The sequence below is a fragment of the Acinonyx jubatus genome, chromosome A3 (assembly GCF_027475565.1).
Source record: "Acinonyx jubatus isolate Ajub_Pintada_27869175 chromosome A3, VMU_Ajub_asm_v1.0, whole genome shotgun sequence".
Taxonomy (NCBI): domain Eukaryota; kingdom Metazoa; phylum Chordata; class Mammalia; order Carnivora; family Felidae; genus Acinonyx; species Acinonyx jubatus.
In genome coordinates, this window is record NC_069388.1 from 68,009,436 (window position 1) to 68,035,863 (window position 26,428).

At 36.9% G+C, this 26,428-nt stretch overlaps 1 protein-coding gene across 26 annotated transcripts in view; it reads right to left on the bottom strand.

The window, feature by feature from the left end:
- Window positions 1–26,428, bottom strand: part of NRXN1 (neurexin 1) — a 1,120,881-nt gene that overhangs the window by 371,144 nt on the left and 723,309 nt on the right. The window lies entirely within an intron of this gene.

Here is a 26,428-nt window from a genome sequence, read left to right on the forward strand (position 1 = left end):
GAAGGAAGGAGGGAGGGAGGGAGGGAGGGAGGGAGGGAGGGAGGGAGGGAGGGAGGAAGGAAGGAAGGAAGGAAGGAAGGAGGAAGGAAGGAAGGAAGGAAGGAAGGAAGGAAGGAAGGAAGGAAGGAAGGAAGGAAGGAAATATCAGGATAGTTATTCCCTGCAAGAATGAATAGCTTTAATGGATATTTGTAAGCTAAAGAGAAACAAGGAAAGTTAATAATATTAACAAAGGAACTGTGGGTTTTGAAGTTTTAAAAAATGTCACTTGACTGAAAGTTGGATTAAATAGTTTAAGAACACCACTCTTGGTGAAGCTAAAAATAAGTTACAAGATGCTTTGTTATAAGGAATGATTGGAGTGTGTTTATGTTCATATGTCTGAAAAATGCAAAGTTACTTTTCTCCCATGTGTTAGACTATAACACAGAAAATCACTATACAATCCACCCGCTCTGGGTACGAAAGTCATCTCTGTGTTGACTCCATGTGAGCTTATCTGTGTGGCAGAGATTGAGAACTGTCCTAATACACTTTCTCCTGTTTCCCTTGTACAGGTAACTACTTTGAGCTGGGCACATGGCCATGCAACATAAAGGAAGAATTTTCCAGTCGACCCTGAAGCTAAGTATGGCTGTGTGGCCAAGTGCTGACCAATAATAAATGAGCAAAACTGATGGCACTTCCAAGTCAGGCCCTTAAAAGGGAAAAGGTCTTCTCCTTCCCTTTCTATGAGAATGTTTGCGTTGGACCAAGCAGATGAAGACAATCCCTCAGGAAAATTCTGAAAATTCTGCAGAGATAAACCACCTCATTCAGATTTTCTTGCTCAGGGGTCAGATTTTATGGCTAAACTCTTATATGAACAGCAAATACGCTTTGATTGTGTTTACGCCATTTTTAACTTATGTCTCTTTCACCTGTTGTTACACAAAAATAATAAGCACACCATGGCACTTACCATGTGTCAGACAGTTTTCTAGGTGCTTTTAATATACTAATTCAGTAAATAATGCAGTAATCTAAAAAAAGGTACTAATAATTCCTGTAGTGACAGATGTAGAATTCACGCACAGAGAGGTCAAATATGTAGATGCAGGATCTGAATCCAGGCAGTTTGGCTTTAGAGTGCGTATGCTTGGTCACATGATTAAACATAATGCTATCCATTTACCAAATATTAAATAAATATTTGTTTAATTAAGAGGTAATCTATTTGTTTAACACTGTTCAACCATATTTAGAAATCTCAATGTGGGTGGTTTTGTTAATGTGATTGCTGATTTCTTCCCCAAATGATTACTTTACATGGTCAGCAGAGTCCTTTTGGACATTCTGTACTCTGCAGCCTTTTGCGTAGCCAGTTTGTAGCAACGCTAGAATTACCCCGGCGTATCAGTTATTGTTAAGTAAAGACCTGATCCATCAAGAAGGAGCACTAGAGAATTGAAAAAAGACACAGATGCATAGCTTAAAGAATCAAGGAGAGGTATGTACACCACCTGTTTGTTTTCGATTCCGTTAGCACTGTGCCCATCAAGTGCCAGGGACAAAGTGGTTGGTGATAGTGGAAGACTTATAAACATGAATAACACATTCTTCCTCCAAGGAATTCAAAATCCAGCCTCCATCAAGTACAGGATATTACCAAAGATCTCTTCTGTGTTTTTTCTCCTACTACAATAGGACTTTTGAGTATGACAAGTCTCAGAAAACTGCTTTCAGTGGAATGGAAAAAAGGGAATACAAAGAACTATAATGAGATTTTGTTTCTTTTAAATTTTTCCTTGCCCTCCAAAATGCTATGTGGGATTTATGTGACAGAGAACAGAGCCCAACACTTTTGAGATTTTTTTTCCTTCTATTCCCATGTATCAAGGAATGAATCCATAAAGAATCTTTTTGCAGAGATTCAGATTTTCAGTGTTTCAATAATGAATAGCCACTTTGCTTTAGATAACTTTAATTAAAGTTTCAGAAATGAACCAAGAGCCATAGGGCTTTCCATATTCCTGAAATAAAGAATTTAACCAATTAATACATAAGGGGAACAAATGATTACTTGTGGATTCAAGGCACGATTTTGTCAGTCATCTTTATGGACAGTTATAGATTATAAAATCCACCACGCCAAAAATCAAGAATGTCTTGATTGACAATTAATTACTAAAACCATTTCTATTAAGGTGACTTCTTTCCTTCATTTTCCAATTTGGAAAATGCATTGCAGTTTTGATTTGGAAACCTGGAAGCTGTACTATTATCAACTTTGAGCTTTATATAAATGTGGTATGTTTTAATAAACGCTTCCCAAATTAAAGGAATACTTTGTGTCTGCACATGAGCACCAGCACATAGCTGAATATGTCTCTCATTATCCCAGTTTCAAGGAGAACACTCTTTTATTGAGGCTTACAGTCCTTAAGAGGTTTAGAAGTATCCCTAGTTTATGTTTTTAATTGCATGTTAAAGGAAGCAGGGAGTAATAACAGTTCAGAATATCGGTTGCCAATCTGAGAAATAAATGTGCATTTGCTTATTTGCTATGGTCTGCCAGATTACATCCATCCATCCATCCATCCATCCATCCATCCATCCAATACATATTCATTTCTTAATAGGTAGAAAAGGAGTTTTATTGATCTAGACTCCAAAAGTAAAGCTTCTGGACTCAGCTTGTCTAGAACACCACCTATAGGTCAAAAAATCTGGGTGCAATGCTACAAATTGATCTTCTTTGAATCTCATTGGAATAAGGACGAGAGTAATCATCAGTTTGTTTTGTTTTTTTTTTCGCTCTAAGCAATATCACCCCAGAGCATGCCCAGTTTGTTCACAGCCATCTGCAACATTCATCAGCAGTCTTCATGTTCACACCTAAATTTTCACATTGCCATCCTTGAATTGTACCCATACATTACAGTATAAAATTTCTGGGAGGAAGACTATTACTTAGAATGAGGAGTTTCTGGCAAAACTGTGTGTATTAGTTTTCTAAATACCAAGATAAATTGGCTTATATTGAATTGACACATTAACTGAAATCCATGAAAGTTTTATTAATTATACTTCGGGGTGGCCACATTTCTCTTCTTCAGCTTTCTCTTCTTTATACTCAACTTCAATCATTATCATGCATTAATCATGATGTGTCTATCATACCTATGTACTTCTACAAGTTACCCAGCCCTAAATACTTTCTTATAATTATTCTCTGTAAACCTGTCAAGTGTATTTCAGTATAAGTAATGAAAGCTTTTGAGAATCAGACAATGCCAAAAAAAAAAAAGGTATTTTTGTGATAAAGCCAAAATTTATTGGAAGACACCTTCACTGTTATTGCTGCTCTCACAAAACCAGAAATCTACTAACCTCTAGATTCTTTAGGATATATTTTAGGGAAAAAATCCTATTTCCATTTCAACACTTACTACCCTATGAAATACATTAATTAAGCATAGCCAGCATAAATATTAATTGGAAGCTCTGACTTCCTCTCTGTCCTCTTTAGCAGTCTTGTGTTGCAAACACATTCAAGAATTATAATACAAGACACCTTTTCCTACATAGCTTCAGATAAGATACCATTTTATAGATCATAACATTAATGTAAACATACATAACTTACCCCAATTAGCTCAAAGTCCTGACTCACGAGATTACAGCCATAGATCTATTGAGACGCAGCAGCAGAGATATGACATATTGAGAAGGCTGGTTACCTTTATCATGATTATGGAAACTGAAAATGTATTCCCCTGTTATCTGTTCTGGACAGAATGCTTTTTCTGACCTGGCGCACTGAAATAAATTGTCAAACGAGAGAGACAAACCCAAAATGTACCCAGAGCTCCATACATTAAGTAAATTTTTGGTAGACTACAATAGGGATCAAGGATGATGTGGTCTATGAAATAAACTGAAAAGGCTGAAAGGGCTGAACATTTTCTAGGCTTTCTGGAGATATGAACTAGCTTTAAGTAGAAGCTAAAAATATTCCAAAGATCGAGGAAAACACAGGTAGTAGCAATGCACTATAGATATATGTAGTATATACTCCGTCCATGTTCAATAAGTCACAAGTCCCCAGGAGCCAACTAAAGCCATTTTCAGCACTGGTGTTCAGAGATTTCTTTACTCTTTGCAGCTGGGTAAGATATAAACAAAAACACCCCTCCTTTGTACTTGAACTCCACAGGAAAGTAATTTTACTGAGCTACAGAAGCAGATCTTATTAATTAAAGTCTATTTTTTGTACCTCTCCAAATTTCCCTCCCTTTATTATCAAGGTGGTATATTCTGAAGAATGTGTTCTAAATTAGCTTTATGAAATGTGTATTCAATGAACATGGAATACATGTTCACTCTCCATTAATATAAAAGTGCTTATTGATCCAATTGTATTTAGAGTTCAACTCAGTAAAATTAAACTGTATCCACATAACAAGACTTTTTAAAATATAATTTTGGAGACTAAAAGGATTGATTCCTTTTTTTTTAAGTTTATTTATTTTGAGAGAGAGAGAGACACAGAGACAGAGACAGAGAGAGAGAGACCATGAGCAGGGGAACAGCAGAGAGAGAGGGGAGACAGAACCCGAAGCGGGCTCAAGGCTGCCAGCACAGAGACTGACATGAGGCTCGATCTCACGAACCATGAGATTATGACCTCAGCTGAAACCAAGTTCAGACACTTAACCTGAAATAAGTAACACAACTATCAACTTTTATTTAAATAATTTTTTTGCATGGTTTAAGCAAGAAGTTAAATTAAGGTATATGTGATTGCCAAATCTTTAAAAACTCAATGTAAACATGTTTATCAAATATTCAATTGCTAATCAAATAGCAATTGAATTTTGTAATCTAATTTTTAATCTGTTCATACAATTCCAATGATAGTCCAATAGCTAGATTTAAAGTTAAACAAATATAATAAACATACACCAGAGATAAGAAAATTTTCATTTGTTAAATTCAGGATTCAAGTCACAATTTCAGGCCAATAGATTCATAATATTTTAGATCTTAAATCATTAACAATTAATATTAAATAACCAATACCTAAAAATACCTTTGCTACCAGATTAGTTCATATCAAATGACAAGTGCACATGCTAATCAGAATGAGTCACAAATTTATGAAAACGTCTGTTTGTGACTTGTTTTTCTCAATATTATTGCCAAAGTACATGCTTTGTAAAAACTAAACTGCTTTGTTGCAGCAAACACAAGACAAGGAGCCTCCCCTAGAATGGAATCCCCAATGTTCCCGCTCTTGGGAGCTGTAAAGAAGAGAGAAACTGTCTACCGATTTCCTGTCCCTTTATGCAAGAATGGGCTTTTACAAGAAAACTTTTTCCTTCTTTCATGGTCAAATTGACTCCACCTTGATTATTCCTGGATGAATTGACCCCTACCTGTTGCCTCATGGTTGTGTTATTTAAAATGAAACAAGAGAAAAGCAGTGACCACCTACCACGTCAGTGATTATGCAAGAATCACCACTACTTTAAAAATCAAACTGAGTATCAGACAAGAAGAAGCCTCCAGCCTTCTGTCTTACAAGATAATTAAATTAATCACTGAATAATTAGATTAATCAATTGGGACTTGAAAGTACTGAAAGTGGGACACCTTACAAAAATTACTTGCTATAAAATGAGAGCCAAAGATCACTGAATTCACTGTCTGCTCTTAAAGTCATGATGGTATTGGACTTTTACTAATAAAATCGATGACATCTTATTAAAGGAATATTCACACTGACTAATCAGGACAGTAGCACCTGTGGCCACTAACAACTATCTCTTTAAAAGCCAGGCTGAAGCTGGTGCTCAGGTGTGCACCCTGAGTCTTTTGTATTTAGACCTGGCAAACACCAGCTCAGAAATAATTTTGTCATTCAGAGGAGAAGCTATTTTATGGATAAAAGATTATGAATTTCACAGCTGACTTGAGATCTACTCAAGCCAACAACATTGGTTTCTACTTTGCCAGTAGGATTTGTTCTGTCATTGCAGATTTTTCAGTAAGTACTTCTCCCTTTCAGAGGCCAAGTCAGATTTCAAAGAAACATTTACATTTTTTAATACAGATCAAGTCACTGATTATATTAGCTCAAATCAAAATGGATGCATTCTTTTTGCCCCTCCCCCCTATTTCAGTTAGAATTGAAACTTTCTTGGTTTCCAACTTCTAATACTGACATTTTTTAGTGTAATCAAAATGCAGAAGCATTGGCTTAGATGCAGTAGTAGACTGAAGAAAAGATTAAGGAATGCAGTGGCTTTTTGTTGTTATAAGTGTATATATGTTATGTGAGTATTGTGTGTCTTTTTAACAACTAGTTCTTTCTCTTCTTGAATAACACATAATACTGATGCTATGTAGTAGACAATATGTGCATGAAAGCAACTGAGGTGCTGTCTACTTTAATGTGTGAATTTATTTTCTTCCTTTTATTTGGTTTCTGCTTTTATCATTGCATGTTTCAAAAGCTTAAGGACATGTCAGATTAGGCAAAGATCAAGAAGATTAACTTTTTGACTGGGGGAGTCCTCTAATTGTGAACATCTCTAAAGCCTGAAAGGCAATTTAATTAGCCACTAAGTAGGGAGAGTCTATTTAACAACAATCTCTAATTGGCGTTACTCCTGGTCATCTGAGTAGAACGTAGAAAGGCTACAAATGAAATGGCAATAGATTTAATTGCTCATTCTGAATATTCATAAAAGTCCAAGACCTTGCCTCAAACCAAGTTTAGATGATTTATAAGCAATTTCATTTTTCATTATAATTGGTGATCAGGACCAGTATACTGAAACCATGTCTATGGAAGAACACCACCAGATGACTATTTTCATGATTCCTATTTACTCTCAAGTGCTTTCATGATGAGTTTATTTAAACCATGATTCACTGAAAAAAAACTAAGGAGTTTCAATGCTTCCCTTTATCCTTTCTTTGGATTTATACCCAAATTTCTAGAAACTCTGCATGAACAAAATAGAAGGAAGGAAGGAAGGAAGGAAGGAAGGAAGGAAGGAAGGAAGGAAGGAAGGAAGGAAGGAAGGAAGGAGGAGGGAGGGAGGGAGGGAGGGAGGGAGGGAGGGAGGGAGGGAGGAAACACAAAAGGAGGAAATTTAAAAAAGGGGGATGATACACTCCAGGTAATCAGTGATGTAACTTGCTTCAGAAACTGTCTCAGATGAAATTATCTGATTCGTGGAGTTTGTGCACAGTGTATCTAAGCCGTGATTCATAATTAGTGAGAGGCAGTATATATGGTGCTGAAAAACACAGAAGACAGGAAGTCAGACAGATTTTAGTTAATGACCTGAGCCACCCGTGTGGCCTTGGGCATTATTTCTTCTAGCTTCATAATCCTCACCTGTGAAATGGGGCTAGGTTGCTAATCTCTTAAGGCTTTGGTGAGGATTACATATGTTTATAAAACACATAATTAAGTATTATGTAATGTATTAAGTATTATATATGTATTAGTAAAAGCTGCTCTATATATTAGCTATAATTTTAGGAATACATATCAAGCAATCTCTCTTTTAAGAAAATTGTTGAATGAAAAGAGGGGTATTTTCTCAATACTTTAATTGCCTAGAAATGGATATTGTATCCAAGGTCCTTTCCTATCTAAAGATTTATTATTTGATGCTTTTTTTTAAAAGAAGATGGTTAACTATAATTTGGTGACACTAACCTTAGTTATTATTTAGAGCTCCAGTTGGAACATGTGTAGAACAAGATATTCTTACAAGTCCAAACTGGAAAATCCTCAAACATCGATGTCTGAAATTATACTATACAGCTTTTTGCTAGGCCACACAGTTTTCATCTCTAAATTGGTGGGAAATCAGGAGTTTGGACTTCCAATGTCACATCTGCCACCAATTGTGAGAGCCTCAGTCTCTTTCATCTATAATATGAGAGTTTGTATCTCATAGGTCCTTTCGATGTGTCTAGAAGCTGTTTTAGAATATAATCCCAGTGCAATTTATGAGGGAAAAAATATTTCCTCCTATATGTGGTAAATCCCCAAATGTGACAAATTCATCTTCATATATATGAAATTCTGGCCTGGTTACCTCTGGGAGATCCCATGGTGGACATTCATTTAGTCATGCACAAAATCAGGTCAAACTGTTACCCAGGAAAGGTGGAGAGATGACACACTCCCAGCCTGCAATGTCTAGACTAATTTTCTTGCTCCCTTTGATGCCACCACTGGAGTCTTGCCAGGTGCTTCTCTGGAAACAATTATTAATTGTACTTGCTCAAATTAGCCCTTCCTCCAAAATTCCCTCCAAGATCGCACTACAGAGCTATCCTGAGATCGTAGGTAGAGTAACTTAAAAACTACTCAATTGTTCCCTTCCAAACAGATTCTTGCAAAGAGACTCATGGGTAAAATGGACCTCATGACATATCTGGTTCTTGGAATAGACCTTTTTTTAGGGCTAAGGGCCTGAGGGATGCATCTAAAGTAAATAAAGCTTTCCATGTTGTCAGTTCTGGGTGATATATATGCACTAATAGAAGGAAAAATCCAAAACCACTTGCCTTTGCAATACAGCATTTTGTGAGTTTTAGTACAAAACTAGGCATATACCAAGAACTTAGTAAATACTCATGCTTGCTGAATGATAATTTGGCATGAGATTCATTTTCTTAAAAGGATTTTTACTTAAGCTAACATTTATCCTACACTACAGTCCTTTTTAAGTTTGATCCATCTGTCACTAGGATTTGGATGGATGTGCCATGCAGAATATAACCTTGTCTATGGCTTCTCCAAGAAAAAAAAAAAAAAAAGATTAGGACTCTGAAGCCTGTATGTACACTTCTGAGCTGTCTCTGGCCTGCATGCATGCAAAGTTCCTAACTTTCAAGATGTATTGGCTACAGTTTTGAATAAATTCAGGACTGAGATCTATGAGTGCATTTTATTCCCTGGTTGAACAGGAGTAAGGGTCCATAAGCTTAAATTATGATCAGTTATGTACCAGGGCAAGTTATTTGATCTCTCAGTTTCCTCATCTATACAATGGAGAAAATGTTAGTACTTAGTTCTTAGTTATTGTGTGGCTTAAATGAAATGGCATATAAACTCAGAGCTATCACAAAGCTTAGATTAAGTAACACGTAACATACTGAGCAGAGTAACAAGGTAGTAAGTGTTCAATGAAATATTGCAGTTATTACAATTGTTACTGCTATGTAAGAGAAAGCTTATATTAAAATACACTGTTTTGGGGTGCCTGGGTGGCTCAGTTGGTTAAGCGTCCAACTTCCGCTCAGATCATGATCTCGCGGTCCGTGAGTTCGAGCCCCACGTCGGGCTCTGTGCTGACAGCTCAGAGCCTGGAGCCTGTTTCAGATTCTGTGTCTCCCTCTCTCTCTGACCCTCCCCCGTTCAAGCTCTGTCTCTCTTTGTCTCAAAAATAAATAAATGTTAAAAAAATGTTTAAAAAAAATACATTGTTTTGAAAGTCAGTGTGAAGCACAGACCTTCATCCTCATGGAAATAATATTGTTCTATCAAATATCGTCTCCTATATACCATAACCTCTTTGGCTGCAGTTCCTGATATGTTATTTTCACAGAGCAGTGATGATCATCTTTTATTTAGTGAGTATGGGATAAAGGAGAGATTTACTAAATTAACTGCTCTCATATACTGCAGTTCCCGGGTCCACAGCCCTGTATTTTAGGCCGGAGCAACTAATGGACGTAGAAACATGGAAGGTAGGAGAGAGAAAATATAGCCTCTCCCTTAGTTATATTTATAAATATTTATCAGATTCAACTGTAATGATAATGACACATTTTTCTTATCCTTATAAACTATTCATAACATGTTCTTTGATGTATTCAGGAAATAAATGAAAATTCCATATCTAGTCATCATGCTATTAAATTTGATGGAGAAATATGTTTTTCACTCTCACTGAAGCCTTCTGTTTCAAACTGAAGAAGATATTCTGATCTGTCTTTAGAATATTACTACTGAATGTTCCAAAAATAGCTTAAGATTTAACCCTTAACCTCTAGCTAGTCTTAGAGCTCTGGGTATGAATATTTACCTTCTCTTTTGATACCTGGCTTTAGCAAAACATAAAACTAAGCCTTCCTCAGTTGCCTTCAAGTATTAACACTTTGAAAGAAAACATCAACCAAGTAAAAATGAAACCAGCAAACTGATTTACTTATTATGCAGGATTAGGACTCAACCACTTAACTTGTGTCAGGTAAGTTAGTTAACGGTTTTTTTTCCTTGTTAGCTACTGTGTTATTTGGGAAGTGGTGTTGTTTTGTGGTTTGTTGTTATTGTTGCTTTGCTTCTCACATGATCTAGTTCCTTGCTGTTCAAAGCATGCTCCCCGGACCTGCTGCTACGAACATCACCTGGGAGCTTGGAGACATGCAGAATCTCAGGCCCCACTTCAGACCTACAGAAAAAGGTTCTGTGTTTTAACAAGATGTCCTTGTTGGAAGTCTGAGGAGCCTCCACATCAGCCAGTCTCATTGGTGAGGGTTATTTTTTCCCTGGCTTCACCCACAGTCTAGCTAACTCAAACTAGGAACTAAGTGGTTGATTTCCTTCAAGTGGTTGTGGTATTCTGACCCAGGGGATGAATGATGGATAAGGTGCCGTCCACCTTCCATGACATCTAAGCCATGGCTCATCAAGGCTCTTTCATGATATTTTTCTTACCACCTAGCATAGTTATTTTCAAAATTGTCATGTCTCCGTAAGTACTTTGAAGACTCCTTGCATGCCGAAAACTGTCTAGGGCTCTCAGTTTTAAGCAGAATAACGTTTTAATCAAAATGATATATTAGATTTCAAAGTCTGCCCACAAGTATTTATTCGATGCTTCATGTAGCTACAATACAGTTTTGATGCCTCTGACTCCATCCTGGGTTCTCAGGAGCAGAGGGGAAATGCAGCGCAAAAGAAAGGAGAGTGTGCCTTGGGTCCCATCAGTGCTGGGACAGGCCAAAGCTACAATTCAAGCTCATAAGGATGCTCATGGATTATTTTGACCAAGATTGTTTATTGCCCCCTTCTTTTTGTTTCTTGGATAACCTAACTGGCCATTTAGAATGGTTCCCCTTACAATAGGAGAACAAAACCTATGTCCTCCAACTCCCAGCACATATTCATAGAAAACTAAAAGTGCAACACTGTATAGGGAGAAAAAAAACAACCAACTGCCACTCAATATATTTCATTCAGAATGAGGCTTTGAAAGAAGCAATGATCCTTTGTGCCCAAGGCTGCTCAATTTGAGCAATGCATCCTGTACTCTCTGAAATGATATTTTGTTTCTATTTGGATTCCAGGCTGCTAAAATAGAGTCCTCCTCAGGCAAATGTACAAGAATACAGCATATTTTGTCCTCAGATGACTCTACTTACAGAATGATCCATCAATTTGAATATTACTTGTCATTACTTCAAAAATTAAATCTGTAACAAATATTAATTGATGTAATACTTTTGGAATTATTATATAACATCCAATTTTAATCTATAAATTACATGTGGATGTCATGGTACAGTTTTTTAACATATATATTTATATGTATATATTTATGCATAATTAAGTGTTTATGTAATTGATATAAAGTAAGAGAGGAAAGGAGACTTTAAGAAGATAATAAAAGACAAAGAAAAATCATTACATCTCACTTTATAAGGTGGTATGTATAATTATCATTTGATGGGATGATGTGTGGTATTTTTTACATTACTAGATCTCTTAATATTTTTCATGTTAAAAACTTTGAAGAAACAAAATATAGAATCTTATAATTTATACAACATTAATAAATTTGATGTTTTCCTAGCTAATGACAAAGGCTCTATGACTAGTAAAATTTTTAGATGAATCTGTACACCAAAAATAAATGTAGAATTTTTTTTTTCTATTTTAACATGGGAGAAATAAGCTAAGAAGGGTAATGCTGTCTACTCTTCTAGTAAATAGGATATTACATAATAAATGCTTACAAAAGGATCATGATTATCAAGGTTTATCTCATCTATTCTTTAAAATAAAACTATTTTCCAAGATTGCTTAAGCAACTCACAACAGAGTGTACCATAACACTCAATTTAACAAATTTTCTCAAACAAAAAACAAAACAAAACAAAAACAGCATCAAAGAAAATCGAATGCTCCCAAATACTGACTTATCAAAAAGTAATTTTGGAGAGTCTCTATTTACAAACTAAGAATGTTAATTTGAGGGGCGCCTGGGTGGCTCAGTCGGTTAAGCGTCCGACTTCAGCGGCTCAGGTCAGGATCTCGCAGTCCCTGAGTTTGAGCCCCGCGTCGGGCTCTGTGCTGACTGCTCAGAGCCTGGAGCCTGTTTCAGATTCTGTGTCTCCCTCTCTCTCTGACCCTTCCCCATTCATGCTCTGTCTCTCTCTGTCTCAAAAATAAAATTAAAACGTTAAAAAAATTAAAAAAAATAGAATGTTAATTTGAATATTCAGAGATATGCACTGTGGCAAATAAGATCTATTTATGGTACATAAGTTTGGTGTCCAAAGGGCTCTTAACCCCCTTGAGACCAAGAATAAGGAAGGCCTGCATTGACAGTCCTAGTGTGGAGGGGTCTTGCCAGTCAACCAGATGTGCACTCCCCTCACAATCACACAGGAGGTGGCCAGAATTTGTGTCATTCACCATGCTGCTTATGAAGAATTAGACATTTAAGAGGAAAAAAAGCATAATGGTAATAAATAAATAAATAAATAAATAAAGGGACATTTTTTTTCTCAGGGCACAAAATTTACTTTCGAGCTTTCAAAAAAATGTTTTTTCATGATAAAAAGAAGTGGTTACACAAATTACAATTAGAAATTTGGAACACAAAAATATCCGAGTGCTTACACACTATGGATTGCGCAGTTTCTTCAATCTCCCGAAATAAAGAATAGTTGCCAAAGGAACATTTGCCTCTATGTTTTGAAATATAAAAACATAGGGGTGCCTGGGCGGCTCAGTCGGTTGAGTGTCCAACTTCGGCTCAGGTCATGATCTCACAGTTCGTGAGTTCGAGCCCCGCGTTGGGCTCTGTGCTGACAGCTTAGAGCCTGGACCCTGCTTCAAATTCTGTCTCCCTCTCTCTCTGCTCCTCCCCGCTCATGCTCTGTCTCTCTCTCTCTCCTTCAAAAATCAATAAACACATTAAAATATTTTTAAAAAAATAAAAAAAAGAAATATAAAAATATAATAAAAAATATAAAATATAATAAAAAATATAAAAAAAACATATATCTCCAATGTTATATATTCCCATACCCGGAAGCAGTGAAGAAGCACATTTAAATCTGTGCCACAAGATCCAAATGGAAACTCTTTTGGAAAAGGAGTCACACCACAATTGTCAAAAGGAAATGCAGAAAATCTATAAACAATGACCAAAAGGACTCACATTGAAAATACCGACAATGCCAACTGTAGACAAGATATTATGGGAAGGTAAATGTGTAAAGCCACTGTGGGAAATAGTTTGACATCATCTACTAACATTGCAGAATGTGGCCCAGCATTCCACATTTCACTCCTGCCTTATACCAAACAGAAATGAGTGCAAATATGCACCAAGTAAAGTGGACAAGAATGTTCAGAGCAGTCATATTTATAATGGCCTCAAAATGGAGAAAATGCAACGTCCATCAATAAGACATTAGATAAATATGTTTTGGCATATTTAGAAACCAAAATACTATACAGCAATTTTAAAAAATGAACTACAGTTATATACAAGAGTATGTTTCGGGGTGCCTGGGTGGCTCAGTTGGTTGAGTGTCCAACTACAGCTCAGGTCATGATCTCACAGTCTGTGAGTTCGAGCCCCACGTCAGGCTCTGTGCTGACAGCTCAGAGCCTGAAGCCTGCTTCAGATTCTGTGTCTCCCTCTCTCTCTGCCCCTCCCCTGCTCATGCTCTGTCTCTGTCTCAAAAATAAATAAAAACATTAAAAAAAAACAAAAAAGCAAGAGTATGTTTCAATCTGACAAACACCAAATTGTATGAAAGAGGAAAAACAATTTATGTGCTGTCTGATTCATTTATATGAATTTTAAACACATGAAAAATTAAACTCTAGGGAGAGAAGTGAAAAGAGTAGTTACCTGTATACATTAGTTTATTTTGTGATGATTTCACTTAGCCACACAATTATGTTCAGTCCATTTTTCTATATTTTTGGTTATATTTCACATTATTAAAAAACCAAATAGGAAAAAATATATATGTATAAAATGTAATAGTAACCAAAATCATTGCCTGTGTAAACACAGACTGGCACATAACACCTTTTAGTAATAAATATGACTCACATGGGGTTGTTATCAATTAATCCGTGGGTATATTTTCATATAACAGCTCACACTGTCCTGTGGAAACCATTAACTCAAGGGAACTCTAGAGTTATCTTTATTACTATGTCATGATAGTTTTTATTGTGCAACCACTATTCTTTCTGTCTTAAATTACAATAAGTAATTACATAAAAAGTGGAGGACACCTGCATTATTTAAAAACTTAGAACTTCTTTGCCTATTATTTGAATTCCAGGGCAGGGAGACTACTTGGAATATTTGGCTTGGCCTTCCATCTACATTTGTGAAAAAGAGCCTTAGGAGCATCCTAAATATGTAAACACAAATATAATTAATAAGATACCTCGGCACTTGGAGCAGGGGAACTGTATTGACGAATAAAGTAATAATTGCTTAATTTAGATATGCTAGTGTGGTAACTGGAGAATGGGAGTGAGAAGAAGGGAAGAAAAAAAGAGCAGGATATAGTTAGCCACCATCCTGGCCTTGATAATGATGTAATTATTCTTTAATCAGTACATAAATTCACTATTATCTGAGTTTAACCTAATCCATTCATTTTTTAAGCAGTTGTGTGTGTGTGTGTGTGTGTGTGTGTGTGTGTTTTAAGGAAGGCTCCATGCCCAATATGGGACATGAACTCAGGACCCTGAGATCAAGAGTCACATGCTCTACTGACTGGGCCAGCCAGGCACTCCAACCCAATTCATTCATTATGCAATTTCATTTGCTTGGCAGTATTTCTCTTGGGCAAGACTGCTAGTTAATTTACCCCTTGCCAGACTAACCAAATTCTAAGATTTCTCCCTTATTCCTAGTTCACAGAGGAATGTGGATATTCACAGACTGAGAATTTTGATTTTTTTTACCTTGAGGAAAGGGTTGTATTATTAGAAGTTGAACAAATCATGCAGGATTGGAGAGCAGTCATAGTACCCAGTGGGGGCGGGGGGGAAAGACGATGATGTAGGCACAACTGATGGAGACAAGATAGTGATAGGTCTGTAAGATGGCTGTTTGTTCTTTGTTTTGATCTTGGAAAATTTTGCAGATTTTTTACAAGATCCCAGAGCTGTGATCTAAATTCTCAATCTAGCTCTTTTAGATAGTGTTTTTGACAGTGATCTTTCATTTTCAGTGCATTTTACTTCTTTATTTGCCCTCTGACAATTCAGGTTATTTTACTGAGTGTGTAACCACATTTCCCACCACTGGCTCCTGCCCTGCACATATGCTAAAACTGAGGTGTGCTTTAGGAATCAGAAATCTCTTCTGAATTTTCTCAGAAGATAATTCTTAACACTGCCCTGCTGAATCTTGTCACTTCCTCTCATCCAGTTACTAGAAAATGACTCTGTCAAATTTATTCCCAGGATGAGCCAAAATAAATCTATAGAAGTTTCAGTGATCTTGTTCAGCACCAACTAAAACCAAATAAACAAGCAAAACAATAACAAAGTAAACAACCCTTTATCTCCTGGGTTCAAGGATTTTAGGTTTTGACAAAGGCAGTGATTCTTAGACTTTGGTGTGCCTAAACACTACTTGGGCAATTTGTTAGAGCATGCCAGGATTCTCTTGAGAGTCACTGCCTACAATGGACTAGATATTTGTTTCCTTCCCTTCCTCCCAAAATCATATGTTAAAACTCTAACCCTATGATCATATGAGATGGGGCCTTGGGAAGTAATTAGTTCATGAGGGCAGAGACCTCATGGATGGGATTAATGCCCTTATAAAAGGAACCCTGGAGAGCTCTCTCACCCTCTTTCCATCATGTGAAGATACAATGAAAAGTTGGCAGTCTGCAACCCAGAAGAGGGTTCTTACCAGACGCCAAATTTGCTGGTGTCTTGATCTTGGACTTTCCAGCCTCCAGAACTATGAGAAATAAATTTCTGTTGTTGAAGCCACCCAGTCGATGGTTATAGAAACCTGAACTAAGACACTGCCACAGGCAGAAAACATTAAAACAGTGATAGCAGAGGACACTGGTCATACAGATTAAGAGAGAAATAAAAGTTGAAGGTAATATTATATAAAGGTAAATGAATGTTACAAAGAATAAGTTCAGAAGAAAGTGAGGTTTCTATTGGATGCTATGGGTAGGGAATTTTTTCTGACAAGGTGAGCTTGACCTGAGCTATAAAAATGTAGTATAAATTCTAGTATATCAAAAATTATTACATCGGTGTCGATTAATCAAGGTCGGGAGGGTGAATAACTATATTCTGCTCTTTCTGCCCTTCCTTAAGCTCATTCCTACTTCCCCAATCCTACCCTAACCTCTCATGACTATACCATTATGACTGGATCTCTCAATCCCAGCAGTACTCCTGGGATGAGTGTTTATTTATATATTTAGGATGCTCATAAGATATTTGGCAATCAGGATCCGCAGAAGTTGGAGGAAGGTCAGGCCAAATACCCCTTCAAGCAGTCTTCCTGCCTTAGAAGATGTGGATCCTGATGTCATTTACCAGATAATCTGCCCTGTGGATGCTAGCACACTGTAGTCCCTTTGGGAATGTGGTGATGGGCTCATTGTTAGAAGAAGAAATCCAAGCAAGCATCAAAATGCATAGTAGCAATTGTATATTTAAGCAGATTGAAAGCTCACAGAGACATATGCCACTACTTAGTTAAGGTCATTAGCAGCATCTTAGTCCAACAGTAGCCAGGCCAATTAAACAAATGTATAAGTGATTGGTATCATATTCTCCCTTTTGTGGAAGACATCAGCGCTGGTAGGATATTTAATGTCTTCAGAGAATAGAAAGAGTGAAGAAAAGATAGCTGAGGATACTGAAGACAAATGTCTCACACTTTCATAATTTTACCTCTTCACCTTCCACTTTGCAGATAGAATCAGAGCACAAAGACTTTGCCTGGCAGCTGCCATGTAGAGCTCTTGTCTAAATGTTTCATATAGTAGTATATAAGCACAGTATAAGGGGGAATTTTTTAATCTGATAGTACATAATGTAGTTTAATCAATGGAACTGTTGACAAAAATAATTTACAGACAATTGTTTGTATGTGTATTCTTGAATATCTGGGAATGATGATGAGAAAAAAATATGCATTTTTCATGCCCAAGATTAAAGTTTCAGAATAGGTATACTGGCTATAGGGGAGTCTTTACCTAGAAACCTCCAATTTTGATGGTAGAAGCCAGGCTTTCTCTCACCTGAATACTAAGGAATGCTAAGAAATGCTAGTTTCTGCAGACACCTTTCCTGCTTCAAAAAGGTAAGCTTCACTTTCATCTATTTCCCATATGGGGTCTGTACCATTTTGTTTGTAGGGAAAAAAAGGTGGGGGGGGTTGGAAAGGGTTCTACCACTTTAAAAATGAAAAAAAAGACACCTAAAAACCTTGAAAAATTTCTAGAAAATACTTCACCCTTCCTTTCCTTTTCCTCCTCAGTTCAAATTAGAAGCAATTCACCACAGGTACAATAAACAGGCTTCTTCTGAATGAATGAATCAAGTTCCTTTTTCTCATTATTTATCACTCATAAAGTCAGAAGATTTCTAATTTCTCAGAGAACAAAATTCATACTGCATGATTATATGTGAATTAAAGTCAATGATGTTCTAAATATTTTTTTAATGTCATTGTGTTCACATAGAGTAGTTCTGTAGTGTTGAAGTACAAATGAAAATATAGGATGGATTCTCTGTAACTATATAAGAGTTAAAATAAAAGGTTCTGAGGACTGTATATTCTCCACAAGGATCATAAAAAACTAATGCCAAGAATCAGAAGAAACAATCAGCATTTACAGTAATGCTCACATGGGTCCCTACCCTGAGTCTAGGGAGGCTTGAAGCAATTCTTGAATCCCTATGAGCCTCATTTCTCTCACATTTAAAATGAGGGTCCTGGAGGGGTGCCTGAGTGGTTCAATTGGTTAAGCAACTGACTCTTGATTTTGGCTCAGGTCACGATATCAGAGTTCGTCAGATCGAGCCCTATGTAGGCTTTGCACTGACAGCATGGAGCCTGCTTGGGATTCTCTCTCTCCCTCTCTTTCTGCCACTCCCACATTTTCTCTGTCAAAATAAATAAATAAAGATTTTTTTTTTTAATGAGGTTGTTGTACTAAATGATCTCAAAGTCTTTTCCTACCTAAAATGCCATGATTTTACTCATCTTTGGAAACATTTTTAAGTTCTGATTACAAAGTAACATACGCTTGGGCAAAAAAAGAAATATAAATAAGAAAACGTACAATATTGATAGTTCCACCACTCACGGATAATCACTTTGGTGGGTAATTTTGTAGGTAATGCTCTGATTCCATAAAAATGTGCATGCCCACATACACACAACCACAAAGCCATAACAACCACAATACAACAAAGTGGGATCTCCTTTCTCCTTTATCTCTCTAAAGAATACATGAGCACTTTTCCTGTTTTAGCATTTAAGTGCTTAACAATTGAGGTTCTGGCAACTAAAACTGCACAGGCAGCAGCTCCATTTTTCTTAGAATCAAGTGAAACTGAACAGGCAATTAAAAGTTACTGAACTGCAAGGTAAAATTACTTCATTGCTCTGCTGCTGGGTGACTAAAGAAGGGAGACAATGGAAATCATATTTAGAATTAAGATAGAACGACAGAACATAGCAGTCTGCTCCACTAAAATGGAATCTATAAACATTAGACATAATCAGCAGCACTTCAATCATGCTCTTTGCTCACAGTTAGATGGAAGATTACACAAAACAAATGTGCAATGTTCAAATCTGTAGCATTGCTGGTTAACAGAAGGCATTTCCCTCCCAGCCCACACAGTGATCCAAATTCTCTCCTGGACAGTCAGTGCCCAGCTTACAAACGGGCTATACTCCAAGAGTCCATTATAACCCAGTTGTACCAAGCTCTGCATCAATCTTTCCATAGAATTAATGTTATAAAAGGTGCTTAGAACAAAATAAATAAGTAAATGCTGCTTAGGTTTCTGGGCTAGCCCACAAAAGCCAGTTTATTAAAAGATGCATTAGTAAAGGACAATGTCAAGAGTACCACGGAAACTAACCACGGTAGTAATGCTTCTTCAGAAATTGTCTTCAGAGTTCAATCTTAGAAGTACAAGAATAGAGGGGTACCTGGGTGGCTCAGTCAGCTAAGCACCCAGGTCTTGACTTTGGCTCAGGTCACAACTTCCTGGTGCATGGGTTCAAGCCTCACTTCGGGCTCTGAGCTGCAGTTTGGAGACTGCTTGGGATTTTCTCTCTCTCCCTCTCTCTCTGCCCCTCCCCCAACTTGTGTGCTCTCTCATTGTCACTCTCTCTCTCTCTCTCTCTCTCTCAAACTAGATAAGTAAACTTTAAAAAAAAGTACAAGAATAGAGCTCTTCTACTCTTAAAAACTGAGAACAAACTGAGGGTTGATGGGGGGTGGGAGGGAGGAGAGGGTGGGTGATGGGTTTTGAGGAGGGCACCTGTTGGGATGAGCACTGGGTGTTGTATGGAAACCAGTTTGACAATAAATTTCATATTAAAAAAAAAAAAAGAATAGAGCTCTTCCTCTGAAAATTACTAGTGGTAGTTCCCATCCCAAGAGACACATGGTAGGGTGAAAGAACAAAGTTTAGAAGACTTCAAGAGTTTAGTCAGGAAGTTTAGAAGCCAGAGATGTATGAAAAAGACTGACACTGCAATTTGGGAAGGAGAAAATGGCATGAGGTGGAAGAATTCGTATTATGTTTAGAAAGCATAAGAAAGAAGATAATAATCAGAATATGGAAGAACAGGACCTTTTTATAGGGTCTCCTGAACATCATGGTCTTGAGCTCTTAGTTGGAAGGTATACAGCTGGATAGTCAAGAGATCAGTTTTCCCTACCTAGAAGAATGTCTGGGAAAGATGATTTGGTAATGTGGGAAGAAGAGAGAAAATGGCAGTGGAAATCTGGGGAAGTAGTAACACATTTCCATTTCAACTGGGATCTCATGTCTATCACCTGCCCCTCCACTAAAAACCCTACCCAGTAACCTGAGCTTTGGGAACATGTAGGAAGCCAAGAAGATGCAGTGGGATTAAAATGAGAATTTCAAGGACTTAATAGGGTAGCTCACACATCAAACAACAATGAAAGTAAACAGGGAAGTGGTAGGCAAGGGAAGATCTTGCCACTTTTAAATGGCACAGCTATTTGCCCAAAAAGTAACATATTAAAATGGATTAAGCAATCTGAGGATCTCCTTTGGGTAACATTTTCCATAACCTAGGGAATAAATAAACGCAGCAAATTTTACACTTGATATCACAAGATAAAATATGAAACCCATTCTCAATAGTTATCATTCCACAGGTACAGGTAAAAAACAAATATGCTTAAGACAATAAGGTGGGAAATAATATCTACACGTAACAAACACATATTCTGATATAGATTTAATAAAATATAACTACAAATGCCAACATATAAATGGGGAAGGCTTAGGTAAACTGAAGTGAGTTGCTATGCAGACCCACACTATAGGAATAATTCCAAATAACTTTTATTCCTGCAATACCATCAAACCTTAATTAATTCCTTTTCTTCCAAGAAATCAATTAGAAAATACCATAAAAATAACAATAACAGGTTTGGGGAGATATGAGGATACTTTTTTAAATAGTACATTGGAATTCCGTTTCCTAGCACTACAGTGAACTAAATGTTCAGACAAACTCTTCCTGATATGCATTTAAAAATGACAAATAAACTATGAAAGTAGGTTCAGAGACATGGAGAAGATAGATAATGAAAAGATCCAAAACACTTGTAGTCAGTAGTCCAAAAGGAGAAGAGACAGAGAGTGGGGGAAAGGTTATCATCATAATTGATAAATGATGCAAAACCTTATAGCAGGAAGTTCAGTGAATACAAAGTAAAAAAAAAAAATGCTTACATAGAGAGTCACATGGTAGTAAAAGAATAGAACACACAAGAAGAAAGATGTTAAACACAGAAGGAATGAAAGAGTAGTTAGAAATAAATGATAATTAGATTTACAACTGGATTCTCAACACTTACAATGGAAGCCAGAGGAAAATGGGGTAACATTTTCAAAGTATGAGACAGTAGAACAGCTAATGCTGTTCTACAATAATCACTATCCCTAGTGAATAAATATTTTAGAATGAGGTTAAAATAAAGACATTTTCAAAGAATTAAAAAACAAGAAGTCACTTCCAAAAGACCCTCAACTAAAGAAACTTCTAAAGAATGTACATCAGAAAGAAAGAAAGAAAAAAAAAACCGAAAGAAAGAAAGATTCCGAAAGAAAGATCTAAAATGAAAAACAAAAGGAAAGGAAAGGAAAGGAAATGGTGAACTTCTGGGTAAATCTAAAGAAATACTCTATAAAAATATACACTCCATCTGATTGATAGGGTTAATACAACTAAAATCAAAGCCAACAACTGCATGTCATTCCAAGGAGATCATGATGGAATTAAAGCATTCAAAGATCCTTTTACTGTCTGAGAAGAAAATATTAGTTAATTCTACACACTGTAACCTTAAGTACGCACATTTTATATTTAATAACTTCATGGTAGAAAATTATTTCTTAAATAAGACATCAAATGCACACTACAAAGGGAAATATTGGTTATTCTTACAATGAAAACACTACTACAAATGTGAAAATTTAGGGGTAGCTGGATGGCTCAGCCAGTTAAGCATCCAACTTTGGCTCAGGTCATGATCTCACAGTTTGTGAGTTCTAGCCCTGCATCAGGTTCTCTGCTGTCAGCACAGAGCCCACCTCAGATCCTCAGTCCCCCACTCCCTCTGCAACTTCCCCAGCTTGTGCTCTCTCTCTCAAAAAATAAATAAACATTAAAAAGAAAAGAAAATTTCATATGTGGAATTTGAGAAACTTAACAGGTGATCATAGGGGAAGAGGAGGAAAAATAAGGTAAAAAGAGAGAGGGAGACAAACCATAAGGGACTCCTAAATACAGAGAAGAAACTGAAGGTTGACAGGGGTGGGGTGAATGGGTGATGGGCATTAAGGAGAGCACTTGCTGGGAGAGTACTGGGTATTATATGTAAGTGATGAATCACTGCATTCTACTCCCAAAGCCAAAACTACACTGTATGTTAACTAACTTGAGAATAAAAAACAAATTAAAAAATCCATCATATAACAATAAATAAATAAATAAATAAATAAATAAATAAATAAATAAGTAAAACCGTTCTAGAAGTGGAAAAAAAAAAAAGAAAAAAAGTTCAAGCCACAACCTAGGAGACTATACCTAGAAAATATAATTAACTTCTGTGAATCAATAAAAGCAAGACAATATACCAGGGGGGAGAAAAGGATCAAAAATGTGAACAGATATTTCACAGAGTTCACTCAAATAGCCAAGAATCATGTGAAAATATGAACAGCTTCCTTACCAACCAGGAGAATCCAAATTAAATCATAACAGGATAGCACTACACACTCACCAGCCTGTCCATCGTAAAGAAGTGTAGATGGGTACATGTAGCAATGGGTGTGCCTACACTCCAAAGGAGAGACTGGGAATGGTAAGCAATTTCACTAATAAAATTAGCATGTGCATTCCATATCCATTATGTGTACTCAATCCCAACTCATTTGCATGCCCTAGAGAAATTCCTGGGCACAATTCAGAGTCACACACAAAGTTCAAGGAGCACTGTTTGTGAGAACAAGAAATCATCTAAATATCCACAAGTGGTAGGGTGGAAAAGAATACTGTGGTTTATTCACTTACTAAAATGATATGCAGTGGTAAGAATGAATGAATTATATCCTATAGTAAATCTCAGACAAATAAGCTTCACGGACAAAACAAATCAATGAATATTTGAGTAATTATTCCATTTATATAAAATTCAAAATGAGACAAAACTAATACACCATTTACTGATACATATACATGCAGTTAAATTACTGTGAAAAGTAAGGAAAGTATCAATACAAAATTCAGGATGTAGCTATCTCTGGAGGGAAAGAAGAGGACACAGACAGTGCTTCAGATATTGGTAGTACTTTGTTTCTTTTAAAAAATATAGTTTTAACATTTATTTATTTTTGAGACAGAGAGAGACAGAGCATGAACAGGGGAGGGTCAGAGAGAGGGAGACACAGAATCTGAAACAGGCTCCAGGCTCTGAGCTGTCAGCACTGAGCCCGACGCAGGGCTCGAACTCACAGACCGCGAGATCATGATCTGAGCGGAAGTCAGCCGCTTAACCGACTGAGCCACCCAGGCGCCCCTGTAGTACTTTGTTTCTAATGTCATGGGCCTAGCACAGAGATTTTAACAATTATACTTTAGTGTATAATATGTGTTTTATAACTTTTATATGTAAAGTAGTTGCAAAATGACAAAGTACCTTTGATATTGTTAACCGTAATTTAATAACTGGAATTAACAACTTCAAATTCAGAAGGTCAGCTTTTCTTTTAATATTTCAAATTTGGAGTTTTCATCAAAAATCCCATTTTAAAGAAACATGGCAAAACTGTAGGTTAAACTGGGGGTCATTGTCTGAGTCATACATTTTCAGAGCATCAGTAGAATAATAATGATTCTAATTATACCAAGTGAGAGTTGAAAATGTCTGTTTGCTTAATTATTTTAGTTTGTGGTTCAGTTTTATAGCATTTCCTCATCATTAATTATATATTGCAGTTGCATTTTGCAAAATGAAAACAAATAAAATTAGAAACGGTATGCTTCATGAAATGCAGCACAATGTTACAGTGACTCTTACCACAGTCATTTTTGAGTATCTAATATTATTCAGTGACTGCCCTGATGTATCCTGATCTCAAACTCCTTTATCTTCAAAATGTCCACATTTTGTTCCCGTACAGAGAGGTCCTCTGACTCAACCAGCAAAAAAAAATTCGTTTTCATCCAAAAGGAATGAAACTTAACCTTTTCTCCACCCCTACTACTTTCATCAAACTTACTGAACTAATTTATGAGAAAATGATTCAAACAATAACATTAATTTACCAAATGAATTGTGTAATTCGCCCCACTTCCAGTCACTCATTAACCCTTATGGAAGCACCTGCTTGAAGAAAATTGTGTTGGAGAGGAGTGGAGAGAAGGGAATAGCACCTCACAGATGCAAAGAAGACCCTGAGGCCTGGAAGCCTGGACACAGTCAGAGAAGCCGCTCTCAGCCACAGTCTACAGAAATCCCTTGGGCCAACCACTAACTTCCTTTTACACTCACTCCTTCTGTCCCCCAAGCCCTAACTTCACTACACAGTCACTTTTCCATTCTTGTCTCCTTCAGTTCTAACAGAAGTTGCAATCTTTCTTGTCAGAAGTACAACACAGTCATTTCGGCAAGACCCAGCTCCTCTCCTACCCAGAGGGCAAAGCACTATAACAGGAGGTATTTGAGTAATAGTATAATCAAAACCTAGCATTTTCCTGGGAAAGGCTCAGCTTTCTAAACATGTGCACAATATCCCTGTTTTTTAACAGGGATATTGTTAGATATTGTTAGAATCCCTAATCCCTCCTCAGGAAGCTTTTCCCATAATGAGGACCATTCCAAACTGATGGGTGACTTAACCATTTATAAACAAAAGCTTCCGTAGCATTCTAAAATCACCAGTTCAAGTGACTAACAAAGCTAATCATAAGGGTCTTGAATTAGGACATTTGAAATAATTTATTCTTACTTAGAGAAAAAAAATCAATGATTTCAGTAAGTATTCATCGAGTCTCATATCTGAGTCTTATTTGGAGCATGTGATTAGCACTAAGTTAGTCAGGAGGTAGGGATGGGTTTGTGTGGTAAAGGAATAAAAAAGAAACAGCACCTTACAATTAGGATGTTACACTTGAGAGGATCTACACGTGGAGAGAATTAGGCAGAATATGGAAAACAGTATGAAAAGGTGCCAAGTGATTTGGCAATGGCATTACATGATTAAAAAACAAAAGTTCAAATGAGGCAAATCAATGTGATCAGAAGTGTCAAGGGAAGACTTTTAAGAAGAAGTAAGAAGAGAGCTGAGAATGGACAGGATCTAAAAAGTCAGAGAGGAGAGAGGAGAGCATTCCTGCCTGTAGAAATCGAATACGAAATTAAGCTCAAGAATGTGAAGAAAACGAGGGGCTATTACTGTGAGATATGACGGGGAGTTTAATGGCCGATCCCATCAGCTACTCTGATGAGAATATGAAGAGAAGGGCCACAAACACCCAGAAATCTGGCTGTTTGATCACTGAACTAATGCAATGTGCAAAGAATGCCATCTGATTCAAAGAGCAATGATTTGTACTCTTCTATCCTCTGATAATTTGCTGGCAGCACACACGTTCTGTCATGCCAAATTACTGCAGTCCTGAAGCTGTGTAGGAAAATCTGTGGTGGCAAATTAAGTCCTTGCCATCCTGAAAGAATTCAGGCATTCAGGACTGATTATTAACAAGTAGAAAGCCAGGGAAGCAAGGAGAAAATCATCACCCTCTAAAGCCAAAGTCCCAAAGCCAGCAACCATGTAAACATGAACATTAGGCAGCCTCGCTGGAACAAAAGCATTCTTTGGCCTCCAGCCATGCACAATTCAGAGAGAGAGCATAGTATGTAGGCAAACCAGGACATAAAAGAAAATGGGTCGCTGGAATCCATGTCTCCACACCAAAGAAACACACAGGAGGTGACATCCAAAATGGCACTGTCATAAGTCCAATACATACTGGCTTCCTGTCTGCACTCCTAAATCTAAAAAAACAGATCTAACAGGGATTCTGTTACTGAAGTCAGCATATCCCATTAAGATGAGTGGTGAACTGAGATTTGTTCAATGAGAGAAATAAACTGAAGTTCACATCTAAGATGTAGGAAGATTCACATTTTCCATCCTGTGACATGTGACACATTCTACACCTTCGAACTTTAAATGGCTTACACAGTGCAAAGATTTGCAAATCTGGAGAAAAGGGAGACTGCGTTATAAAATAAACACTCTTTTGTTTTTTAACGGATAGTACTTACCAAGAAATGGGAGGGATTGAATTTGGGCTGCCTTTCA